Below are 12,129 nucleotides of genomic sequence, written 5' to 3' on the forward strand. Positions count from 1 at the left end.
TCCTGTCAATGTCGACTAGTGTTTCGTGGTCTACAGTGACGGCCCTTGATTGAGGCCTGGTGTCTACCATGGGCACTCTTGTTCTCGGTGTCCTTCCCAGCATTATTGTGGCTGGACATTGATTCGTGGTGTTGTGGGGGGTGGTCCGGTAGGCCCTTAGTACTTCGTTCAGAGTTTGTTGGACATCTCGACGTGTTATCTCTGCTTGTTGGATGGCTTTCTTTAAAGTACCCATAAATCTCTCCACCATACCATTTGCTTGCGGCCACAGTGGAGTTATTTTGTGATGTTTGAAGTCGAGATGCTTCGCGAATTCCGCAAACTCATGGCCATTGAATGGAGGCCCGTTGTCGGACTTGACTCTTGCGGGGACGCCCCATGCTGCAAAGATGTCGTCCAGTACAGGAATGACAGCAGTTGCTCTGGTGGATGCTATCATGTGTGCGAAGGGAAATCTTGAATATTCATCCATGACAACCATGATGTATTGTCCAGACTGAAGCGGTCCAAAGAAGTCGACCGCTACTTGCTTCCACACTTCATCTGGCAGTTCGGACATTTGAAGAGGTGCTGGTGGTTCCTCACGACTCACTAGTTGGCACGTCATGCAGTCTTTTAAGGTTGTCTCTACCATGGAGTCGAGAGAGGGGAACCAGACCCGTTCTCTCAAACTTTTCTTTGTGGCATTTAGGCCTCTGTGTCCTTCGTGGGCTAGATTAATGATGCCTTGTCGCAGGTTATGAGGAATCACGATCCTTCCCCCTCGCAAAAGAAGACCATTATCACTGATGGACAACTCCTCACGAACGCGGTGAAAAGCTGTGAGGTCGTGCAGTGGAGGATCTGATCCAGGCGCGGTGTTCAGTGCATTGCGCCAGGAGTTGTTGCGCACGTGGGTCACGACAGTTTGAATCAGTGGATCGGAGGCAGATGCAGTTTGAATAGTTTCCAGAGGAACTGCAGGCGGACACGCTGCGTCAATGACGAAATGGATGTAGTCGTCTGCCAGCGATTCAGGTTTAGTGGCACTCGGCAACGGGTGGCGGGACATATAGTCCGCGGGGTTTTCAGCTTTGCCTGGTTTGTGAACAATTGTGAACACATAGTCTTGGAGTCTCAAACCCCAGCGTTCGATGCAAGGTGGCATCTTGGCGTTGGGATTGCCAAAGATTGTAAGGAGAGCTTGATGATCCGTAATGATGGTGAAATGTTTTCCGTATACAAACAGGTGAAAGTGTTCGCACGCCCACACCACAGCCAAGCTTTCCTTCTCCGGTTGGGAGTAAGCTCTTTCCGTGTCCGTGAGGCTGCGACTTGCATAAGCAATGATGTGTCGTTGATCGGAATGGTCACGGTATTGGGCAAGAATGGCCCCCAGGCCCACCGGACTGGCGTCAACAGTGATCTCTGTCCTTTTATTCGTGTCAAAGTATGCTAGGTTAGTGGCAGACCCCACCGCTTGTTTTATTTCTTCGAAGGCTTTGGCACACGCTCGTGACCACTCAAAGGGTTGTCCTTGACGTGTCAGTTCTCGGAGCGGGTAGCTGATGGTGGCGTAGTCGCGGATGTATCGCGCGCAGTAACTCGCCATTCCTAGGAAGGAGCGGAGATCACTTACATCATGGGGTGTCGGAGTGTCAGCAAGTGCGGCTACCTTGTCGGGATCTGGTGTCATGCCTTCACTTGAAAAGGTATGTCCATAGAACTTGAGGGTGCTTTTGTGGAATTCGCACTTCTCGGCATTCAGTGTCAAGTTTGCTTGCAGTAGCGCGTGGCACACTCTATCCAGCGCGGTGTCATGTTCAACTTGATCTTTGCCGAACACCAGCAGGTCGTCGCTGTAGTTGAAGGAGTTCGGGATCCCTTGTATGACCTTCCGGATGGTTTCCTGGAATATTTCGGCGGCTGATGAAATGCCGAAATTCAGGCGCTTGTATCGAAATAAGCCTTGATGCGTGGTAAATGTCGTGATATAGCGCGATTGTTCGTGGAGCTCCAGCTGGTGGTAACCTTTGTTCAGGTCAAGTTTGGAGAAGATGGTAGCACCATTTAGTTTTGTGATCATATCACTGATATGAGGCCCTGGGTGTCGTTCCCGTTCGATGGCAGTGTTGGGCGCTCTCATGTCCACGCATAGCCGGACTTTATTGTCTTGTCCTTTATTCGGGACCACCACGACTGGTGATACCCAGGGAGTGGGTCCGGAAGTGCGTTCTATGATGTCTGATTGTAGAAGGTCTTGTAGCTCGTCATCAACGGCCTGTTGCAGGTGGAAGGGCACCTTCCTGTGATGCTGTGCGATAGGTGTGATGTTTTCGTTGATGTGGAGTTTTACTTTGAAATGGTTCAGTTTACCTAGACCTTTGAAAAGTTTGGGGAATTTGGCCACGATGTCAGGGGCGTCTTCTGTCATGTATAGCAGCTCCACCAGCTTCAGTCGTTCCGCCGTTGGCAGACTGAGCAAACAGTCGGCGAAGTCTGGTCCTTCTACAACGTGGACGTATGCAGGAATTTTTCTGTTTTTGAAAGTCAGTGTGGTGTGAAACCGGCCAAGGCATGGTAATGGCTTCCGGCACATCCATGTGAAAATGCGGACTGCCGCTGGCTCTAGTTTGGGTCGGTTCTTCATCTTCTGGTATTCTAGCGCACATATGTAATTCAACGAGGCACCTGAGTCCAGGACAAATTTCGCTGGATGGTCTCCTATCAGGATGTCCAGTTTTGGGTATCGTTTGAGTCGATCTGGATCAGCCACCATGCATATGTATTCGTCACTGTCCTGCATAGTTGTTGACGAATCAAATACTCTACAGACGTATTCGTCACTGTCTTGTGACACTGTGGTGAGTGCTGATGAGCTGTTGGATGAAGAGCGGTGAGCCCGTGACCTCGTGGAGTGATGACGGGAACGAGGCGCACTTGTGGATCGGCTGTGGCGCTGGTGAGAATATGTCGAGCGGGTGCTGGAGCTTGATGAGTCTGACGAGCTCTCTCTTCTCGTTACAGCACGGGCAGGGTGCCGGGTGTCAGATCGTGGAGTGGGTGACCTTCGGGCAGATTGTCTGGCCTGACAGGCTATCTCAAAGTGGTTGTCTTTTCCGGATCGGTGACATCGTTGGCCGGACACTGCCCTGAGTGAGGGTAATCCTGACCGCATCGGTAACAGGCAGGTGCAGGTTTGGTGTGTTTGGTATGTCGTGAGTCTCGGCGGGGCGATGATTTCCGAGAGCTGCGGTGATGCTTGCTTGTCCTATGCGCACTCGACCCTGGGCGGATGTTTGTGCGCGACTGTATTCGGAAAACCTGCTCTTTGTGGTCTTTGTCTTTGTGTTCAGGCTTGTGCGTTTCCATCCTCTTAGCATGATCTTCTGCTTGATCGTTAATCCTTGTAAGTTCTTCGATTTGTTCCAGTGTGTAGGACTTCTTTAGGAGGCGTCTTCGTAGCGATTCTGAACGGCAACCATCAATGATTCGGAGCCGTAATGCGTCTTCCGTCTTGAAGTTTTCGAAATCACAGTGACGCGTCATCCTTTTGATGCGTGTGATGAAATCACCCATGCACTCTCCTTTCTCTTGAGACGCTAGGTTGAATACATAGCGTTCATAATCGACGTTGCGCTTGTGCAGGAACCGTCGGTCAAGGGCAGCTTTCACTTCGTCATAGGTGGCTGTGGCAACGTTGGGCATTTCTTTGATTATTTGTGCTATTTCTTGGCCAGCAAGATTCCGTAGCGCAACCAGCTTGCGTTTGGAGTCTTGTACAAGAGACCCTTCCATGTAATCTTCAAAGTCCTCGCTCCAGGTTTTCCATGCAGGGCCCATGGTGTTGCCAGGCGTCAGCACTAGCGGCTGTGGCTGTCGCATGAAAGGTGCTCCTATGGACGCTATTTGAGGCATCGCCGTCGTGGTGGGTTGCGTGGGTGCACCTCCGGTCGAGGACGTACTTTGAGCATCAGTATCAGACATGGTGGCACTGTATATTAGGTATTTGCGCTTCTTGTCAGCAGTATTCTCTTGTTCTTGTATGCTTTAGTAGTATTTATGAGTATTTCAGCTTATGATAGGCTTCTGCTGCTCCTGCGTGAGGTACTTGGCCGTGTTCCCGCCTTTTTAAGTGTTTAAGTCACTTGCCTGACTTTAAAATGGCCGCCGTGTGGGACTCAGGAGTCTGTTGAGGGCTTGCCTGACTCTAAAATGGCCGCCGTATGAGACGCGTGGGTCTATTGGGGGCTGGCGCCTGACTCCAACATGGCCGCCATGTTCCCCGGCTCTCAGCAGTCTCAAGCGCACGTGCAGACCCGCTCTGGCTTGTCTAGCGGTCGCGTGTGCTGGGGACTCACCCTCGCCGTCTCCAGGCCTCGCAGGGATGCAGGGACATCGCGCTCACCTCAGCGCTGCTCGGCTGGGCTCTCCACGTCTTGCGGTCCACAGTCCTCACGGGGGGGCAGGTACTGGCGCGCCTCACGTCGCTTGGCAGGCTCTTCACTTCTCCGCAGTTGGGCACTAGCACGCAGGTACACCCTCGCGCGCTCTCGCATGCTCCGTTCGTCCGTGAGCCAGGATCCGCCGCAGGCGTCGTTCTGTTGCACGCTCTTTCTGGCGCTGCTGGCTGGTCGTTGGGGCCGGTACTCGGCTGGGCTGCGCGACGTTGTGTGGGGCTTGGCTCATCCCACCCTCGTCGCCATTGTCACGCTTTAGCCCGCCCAAATAACCACAGGACGCAGAGCTGTAACAGGGGCAACCTTCTTTATTCCCTGCCAGGAAGTTACTGGCTCACAACCTAATAGCTCCTCCTTTTCCTGTCCCTCATTGCTCCTCCTCATTGCCTGACCTGTCTCACTGGACAGTCAGGCATGACGACACGACATCCGCCCTTCCTTGCAAGTTGATCACCCTATCTACTTAGTGTTGCCTAATAAACGGGGTGAAACACATGTGTTGGCTTTGTTGTTTGTCTAGCTGATTAGTTTCAACAACCCACACCCTCTTCCTCTCAACGTCCACTTGCCTTGTACTCACGTTGCAACTTTTTGCGGGAGGTTTAGCAATAACATATGCATTCGGGTTGGACAAAGAATATGTAGTGCTAAGGGATCACACAGGATTAATGTAGGGGCTCCAACTTTGGAGTTATATTGCCATCACGTTAGCATTTGGGAGTGCACCATACCATCATTTCCCCTGGTCCTATTGCGCAAAACAGTTAGCTTGTCCACCTTTTCTGTGAGTATCCGGAACACTTTCTTAATTTGCCTATTTCTCCCCTTACAAGCAACAGCTAAGCAGCAGCGCTAGTGACCTCGGCATAAGGGATTACACCAATCTCTTTGGCAATGGAGTTTGTATCATTCACTAATTGAGCCTCCTTACTTGGATGAAACGCTGCAAACCTATTGTACCTCACAACATTAACCAAAAAGGGGAATATGCACAGTTCTTCCTGCTCTAGAGGTAAAATGTTTCAACCTTCTTGGGGTTAGGCGGCATCCCACTAACAGTGGGGTGAGTTGTATTGACAACAGGAGGACTCCTACTCTGCCTTCCTTAAAATAAGACTGAATGCTTTTTGTTTGTAGCTTGTTACATGCAGGTATCTGAGGCAACCACCGGCTTCCTGATTTATTCATCTTTCAAATGATCGCTCTCAAAAACCCAATACATTCTTGAATAAGACAGGAACTAACTAAACAGGAACCAGCTATTACCAGTTTCAAGCTAAGATTTACGGCGGTATTTACCTCATAACAAGATTGCTAGCCGTGTTAAGCATCCTAAATTAAACTGATTTCAAAGTTTTTCACTTAGTCGGAATTCTACCTTAAGGCTGGTCTGGTCGTGCACTAAATATTAGGCGCTCTCACACCTGTCCTGATGATGAACTCCATTACATGAGATTGAAACGCCGTCGACCATAGAACAACCTAACTCTTTATTTCATTATATACCAAATATTTCCTAAAGGATTTTGGGCCATATGTAGGTAATACATGTTTTGCGATTCTCAAATTGCGATTTTTAGGGAATCACAGTTAGAGAATCGCGACACGCAATGTAGGTAGGATTAGCAAAATATTTTGTGAATCCCACCTATTCCTTATTTTCGAATTGCAAATTGAGATTTGCAAATAAGGAATACCTTCCCATTCATTCCTATGGGCTGGAAGGCCCATAGGAATGAATGGGAAGACATTCTCTATTTGCGATTCTCAATTAGAGAATCGCAAATGGAGAATGACATTTCAAGGTTGCAAGGGTGTCAATAGGACACCCTTCTGCAACCCTGAAATAAACATGTGTGCACATGTGGCACACATACATGCGCTAAGGGCATGTATGTGCGCCACATGGCACTTTGAAAAATCCAAAAAAGTGCATTTTTCAAAGAAATCGCTAATTACCACCAACCTGAATTAGGTGGTAATTTGCGATTCCTTAAGCCAAAATCGTACAACTTGGTTGCTTCCTACCTTGCATTTAAGGAATCGCAATTTGGGATTCCTTAAATGCATTCGCAAAATAAGGTATCGCAAATTTTGCGATTCCTTATTTTGTGTGTGGGTTTTTGTGTGCTACATAGCACACTGCCCAAATTGCGATCACAAACGCTGAAATTCTGCAAATTTCTGCATTTGCAATCGCAATTGGGCTACCCAACAAGTTTCTTGTTATTTAAGTCAATACATGTTTTAATGTTTTTCACTCACCACAGCACTTTTTTCAGGTATCTGTGAGCACTGGATCATGTTATTAAAAAACAATTAAATGATACTCTGCAATGGATAAATTAATTGCATCACAATGCTAAAAAGTGTCCTGCTCTATACTTGCCTTTGATATACTACGTACTGTTGAGTCCTCAAAAATATATAGGGCTTACTGTTTTTGCCTCTAAAACACTCAGTGAACAACTTATCATTCCAGACTCCAGACAGGGACTTTGTATCGCCCATAAATGGAAAAAATGGATTCCACCTTCCTGGAAGCGGCCAGAGGTGTAGAGGAAGGGCTGGAAGAAAGAGAACCTGTGGGGGAGGGAGGAGGATTGAAGGAATTCTCGATGCCCCTCCCGGAACAACTGATTAACATCTGCAGTTGCATTAAGTCCGGAACCCCTAGGGACCCGGCTCCACCGAAAAGGTTAAAAGGGAGTCTGGATTGCCTGGAGCCCTTTATAAGACATCTGGTGGCGACTTCTTTTAGAACGTGTTGTGTTCCCGGATGCTGGAAGGAAGCTGTGGTTTTGCCGCTCCATAAGAAACCGCACATTGGGTTAGATCGTCTAGATAACCTACGCCCTATCTCCTTTTTGCCGTACTTTGCAAAGGTGGCTGAAAAAGTGGTGAACGCACAGCTAACGGCCTATATTGAGGAACATAAACTTCTTCACCCCACCCAGTCCGGCTTTCGAGCTAGGTACTCGACAGAATCAGCTCTGCTTTTTGCCACTGAATCCATCAGGCAACTTGTGGACGCAGGTCAAACGGTGGCCTTGATCCTGTTGGATCTAAGTGCCGCCTTTGACACCGTAGCTCATCACACGCTGGTGCAACATCTGAGGAAGGGTGGGGTGTCTGGCAGTGCCCTGAATTGACTAAAATCTTTCCTGGTGGGTCGCTGCTTCCAGGTGAGACATGGCGAACACTACTCCAGGGTCATCAAGCTGAACCAGGGAGTGCCGCATGGCTCGACCCTGAGCCCAACCCTGTTTAATCTCTATGTAGCTCCAGTTGCGGAGATTGCAGAGGGGTTTGGGATCAGGGTCGAATCTTATGCCGATGACACACAGCTGGTGGTCTCCCTGACCCATGCACCGGAGTCGGCTGCCTCCAACTTCAAGGAATGCATGCAAGAATTGGCTGCATGGATGGCTAAGAACTGCCTGAAGCTGAATGGCAACAAGATGGAGGTGCTTGTGGTGGGTAGGGCCCGACTGTGTGGTCATCGGCATGGTGGCCCAGGATTTGGGGGTTACACCTACGCCATGTGTGCAGGCAAAGAACTTAGGAGTTTTTTGGGATCCCAGTCTTTCTTTCGACTATCAAACTAGGCAGGTGGCAGGCGCCTGTTTTGGATCTTGACGGTCCTGCGCAAAACCCTGGACCTACTACCTGTGGCGGCTAGGAAGATTCTGGTTCATGAGCTGGTGACGTCTCGCCTAGACTACGGTAACATTCTTTATCTAGGCACACCAGCCAAGTGCTTGCTCCGTCTGCAGGGAGTGCAGAATGCGGCAGCCCTCCTTATCTTGAGGCGCCCGAGAAGGTCATCAGCCAGGGCAGCTCGGGCTGCGCTACATTGGCTCCCGATAAAAGAAAGAGGCACTTTCAAGGCACTCTGTGTCTGCCAACGGATCCTGCAGGGAAAGGCCCCTTCGTATCTGTCGGAACTCCTGACCCCCTATGTTCCCACACGTCAGTTGAGGTCAGGTGGGGTAGGCTTGGTGTGCGTACCTGCTATTAAGAAGGCCAGGATGGGAGGTTGGTCTTTCCGCCTATTGGCTGCCAATCAATGGAATGCTCTCCCGATGGAGCTCCGGATGGAGGCCCAGGAGAGATGTTTCAGGAAAAAATTAAAAACGCTTCTCTTTCCCCAAGTATAGTAGGGTGAGTGTTGTGGGTTTCTGAATTCTGGCTGACTTTACCGCAGTGCGGGGACACCCTGGCATTAGTGTAACCATTGCGCTTTATAAATTGACCTATTATTACTATTATTATAAGGCTCAATATGGACAAGCTCCATGCTACATCAAAGAGTGCCTGGTGAAATATGTTCCAGGCCGCTCATTACGATCTTCCGCTGGGAACTTACTACTCTGCCCGCGATTTAATCTTACGAAAAAAGGAGGGCGGGCCTTTTCTGTCTGTGTTCCACAACTGTGGAACAGGCTCCCTCTCCTTCTTCGCTCAGAAAAGGCCCTACTAGTGTTTAGGAAAAATTTGAAGACCCTCCTCTTCATTGAAGCCTGGGCTTAACCCTATGCTGCTAGCAATCGTACTTACCTATGGGTGCTGTGATTTTCCTCTCTTAGTGCTTAGAGACCTGTCGGTATTAAGCGCTATACAAGTCGAAATTAACATAACATATCAGGTTCTCGCAAATTGGGTGTAATCTTGTTTTGTAATACATAAAGTGAATTGTAGCCCACACACATGTTAACAAATCACGTTCAATTACGGAATACTTATGTTCCGCCTCATTTAATGTCTTAGAAGCATACACTACAACCTACTCAGATCCACCTGCTTTTTGCGACAACACAGCACCCATCCGGAAAGCACTTACATCGACTGATATCACAAACTTCTTTCCTCCATTCTATACTCAAATGCATTCTGCTGATCAGTATCCCCCATATACTCGCAATTTATGTATAACAACTTTCTCAGTGGTTCCATTACAGTGGAAAAGTATTTCAAAAACCTCCCAAAGTATTCATACAGCCCAATAAAGGACATCAATTTCTCTTTATCATCAGGTGCTGGTGCTTGTTTGATAGCATCCACAATCTCTCTTTGGATTACCACATCTTTGGCAAATAGTATACGTCCCAAGTAATCCACCTGGGACTCAAACAGTTTACATTTTTCAATGCATAAAACAAGACCTTTCTTGGACAGTCTCTTGCAAACCTCTAGCAGAACCCCAAAGTGCTCCTCCTCCATTTTGGCGAACACCAACATATTATCCTGGAAGCACCTTACTTGATTCTCCATATCCCTGAACATAAGCTGCATGGCTCTCTGTAAAACAGAAGATGCCAACAGCAGTCCAACGGCATCTTTTTGAACTGGTACACACACCACATGGCATGATAAAATCTGTCAAATGTTTTGACGTTTTTTTGCCAAATTTATCTGATGGTAGGCACTACATAAGTCTAAAGTGGAAAACACCGTGGCACCATTGAACGTAGAAAGTAGATCATTTATCTCTGGTAGAGGATGTCTGTGAACGATGATGTTTTCATGAAGCGCCCTCAAGTTAATGCATAACCAAAGTTTGCCATTATTTTTTATGGCAAAACCACAGGGAAAATCATTCTAATATTTCTGTCTCGATGACGTCTTGTTTTAGCATAAGAACTAAAAGATCTTGCAATTCTTTTCTTACACTGAACGGTACCATTCTCACTTTTCGTTTAGCCGATTCGGTACCAGTTTTCAATTTTATTTCATGTTCATACCCTTGACACTTTCTCAATTTCCCACTAACTATTCAGGAAAAGAGGAAATTATCTTTTCTTTAGCTTGTAGTTGATGTATTACCAGTACAGGATCGAGAGCATTATGATCAAGTTTAATACCTAGTTTGCTTTAGTTCCTCCATCAAAGCACATTAGCTCCTTTTTTGGATACATAAATCGTTAACTCAGCACTTCTTCCACATTGTCATAGCCCCAAAATAACCTATGAAATCAGTGCGTTGTCCATCAAAAGTGTTCACTATAACTGCAGGTTTTAACAAAGGTGGCTTTTTACTCTAAAATTTAGTTTCAAAGTAAGTGTCATAAGCCACCTACCCGGATCCCAGGTGATTACAATGGGGCGGCGACGCTAGTTCCCGAATCCTCTCGAGACTTGCCCTTGGTTTACAGAAGGAGACACTGCTGTGGTGACGAATCTCCTAGGTAAGGGGATTGGGATGGAGAGAGATTGGTGAGTCAGGGGATGCTGTGGCTTTTCTACTCAACAGCAACACTGACTGCAGTAGGTATTCACACCAGCCTAAGGAAAGGTACCTGCAAATATGTTACCTATAAACAAACAAATAATAAAGCTCTAGTCTAGTATTCGGTACTTCTTTTAAGGTATCACCTCACAAAGGCTTTTTATGTCTCAACCAATCTTTAGTTTTGTTGTCAGTTGTTTTTAGATAGTCCAGTGAGGTTCCTTCATCAAAGTTTTGAAACTGTAGTGAGTATGATTCCAGCATCAAACCCACAAAGCCTAAGTGTAAGTTTACTAACAGTTTTTATAAAATGTGAGAAATTGTCACACCGTGCTTTCTCTCCTATATAGATAACTACTGGTATACATCACTTATGCATTATAGAACGGCACCGATCTCTTCGAAATCAATACTCATTTAGAGTGTGTGTTTTTCTTGTTATATATTTTGTATTGTCTTGTACTTCTTGAACAGAACAGCAAAAAAACAAAAAAGGGCAGCACAATACGCATGTGAGAATTACAATGAACTGTGGTGCATGAAGTGGAAAATATATCACTATTTGACCTTTCACGAGTGTGGTGAAAGTGTGTTTCTAGTATATTAGAGTATATACTAAGATGAATAACTATGTTCCTCTATCCTTTCAGATCTTTTTTAAGGAGAATACCAAGTAGGTATTGGATGAATGTATGTTGACCTAGATGCATATTAGCCTTCGACATTGATCAGGCTGACCAAACGAGGGAACAGTTGGGTGGCACAAGGGATTAATATCTTTGGTCCTAAGGAGAAGCTTAGGGGTAGGCTTCGAAACATGCAGACCTGCGAGGAAACTGCCCATTTTATCACTTTTTCCTCCATTTCCTCACCTTTATTAATACCAGCTATAGGGAGTATTAAAGTTTAGTTTTCCACGCAGCCAGGTATTTTTTAACTCACTCATTTCATGACCCTTCCACTCTCACATCAAACACATAGAATCACTTCACTAAATAGTGCTCCCACGTCACCGTAGGTCGTAGCATGCCCCATCCTGCAGCAGGCGGGAAGAACCCAATGATGAAGCATGCCACCAAGGGTCCTTTTGGTGGGTGAGGGGTATTTTAGAAACCTGTTGTCTCTCCCATGTGAGAAACTTAATATTTCTGCAAGGTATAGTCACTTTTTGTAAGGATAGCACGTTTTTTTAAATTAAGAGTGGACTATTATAAATAATGAGCATCCCAAAGGATTAGCAGAGGAGGCACTTGAGCTAACACCGAGGGTCCCTGCATGCTGAGACTTCACCACACAGCAGTCTAATATCTATTTGAAAGGGGTGTGCAGTTAATGACCAAGGACCCGATTCACAGAACTAACTTAAGACAAAATCCTAAACTTACTACCATTTTGGTATTCACAGAAGGCACTTACTCATTTTGGTATTCACAGAAGGTACTTACTCATTTCGGTATTCAC

Source organism: Lissotriton helveticus, chromosome 6 (assembly GCF_964261635.1).
Source record: "Lissotriton helveticus chromosome 6, aLisHel1.1, whole genome shotgun sequence".
In the NCBI taxonomy this organism is placed as follows: domain Eukaryota; kingdom Metazoa; phylum Chordata; class Amphibia; order Caudata; family Salamandridae; genus Lissotriton; species Lissotriton helveticus.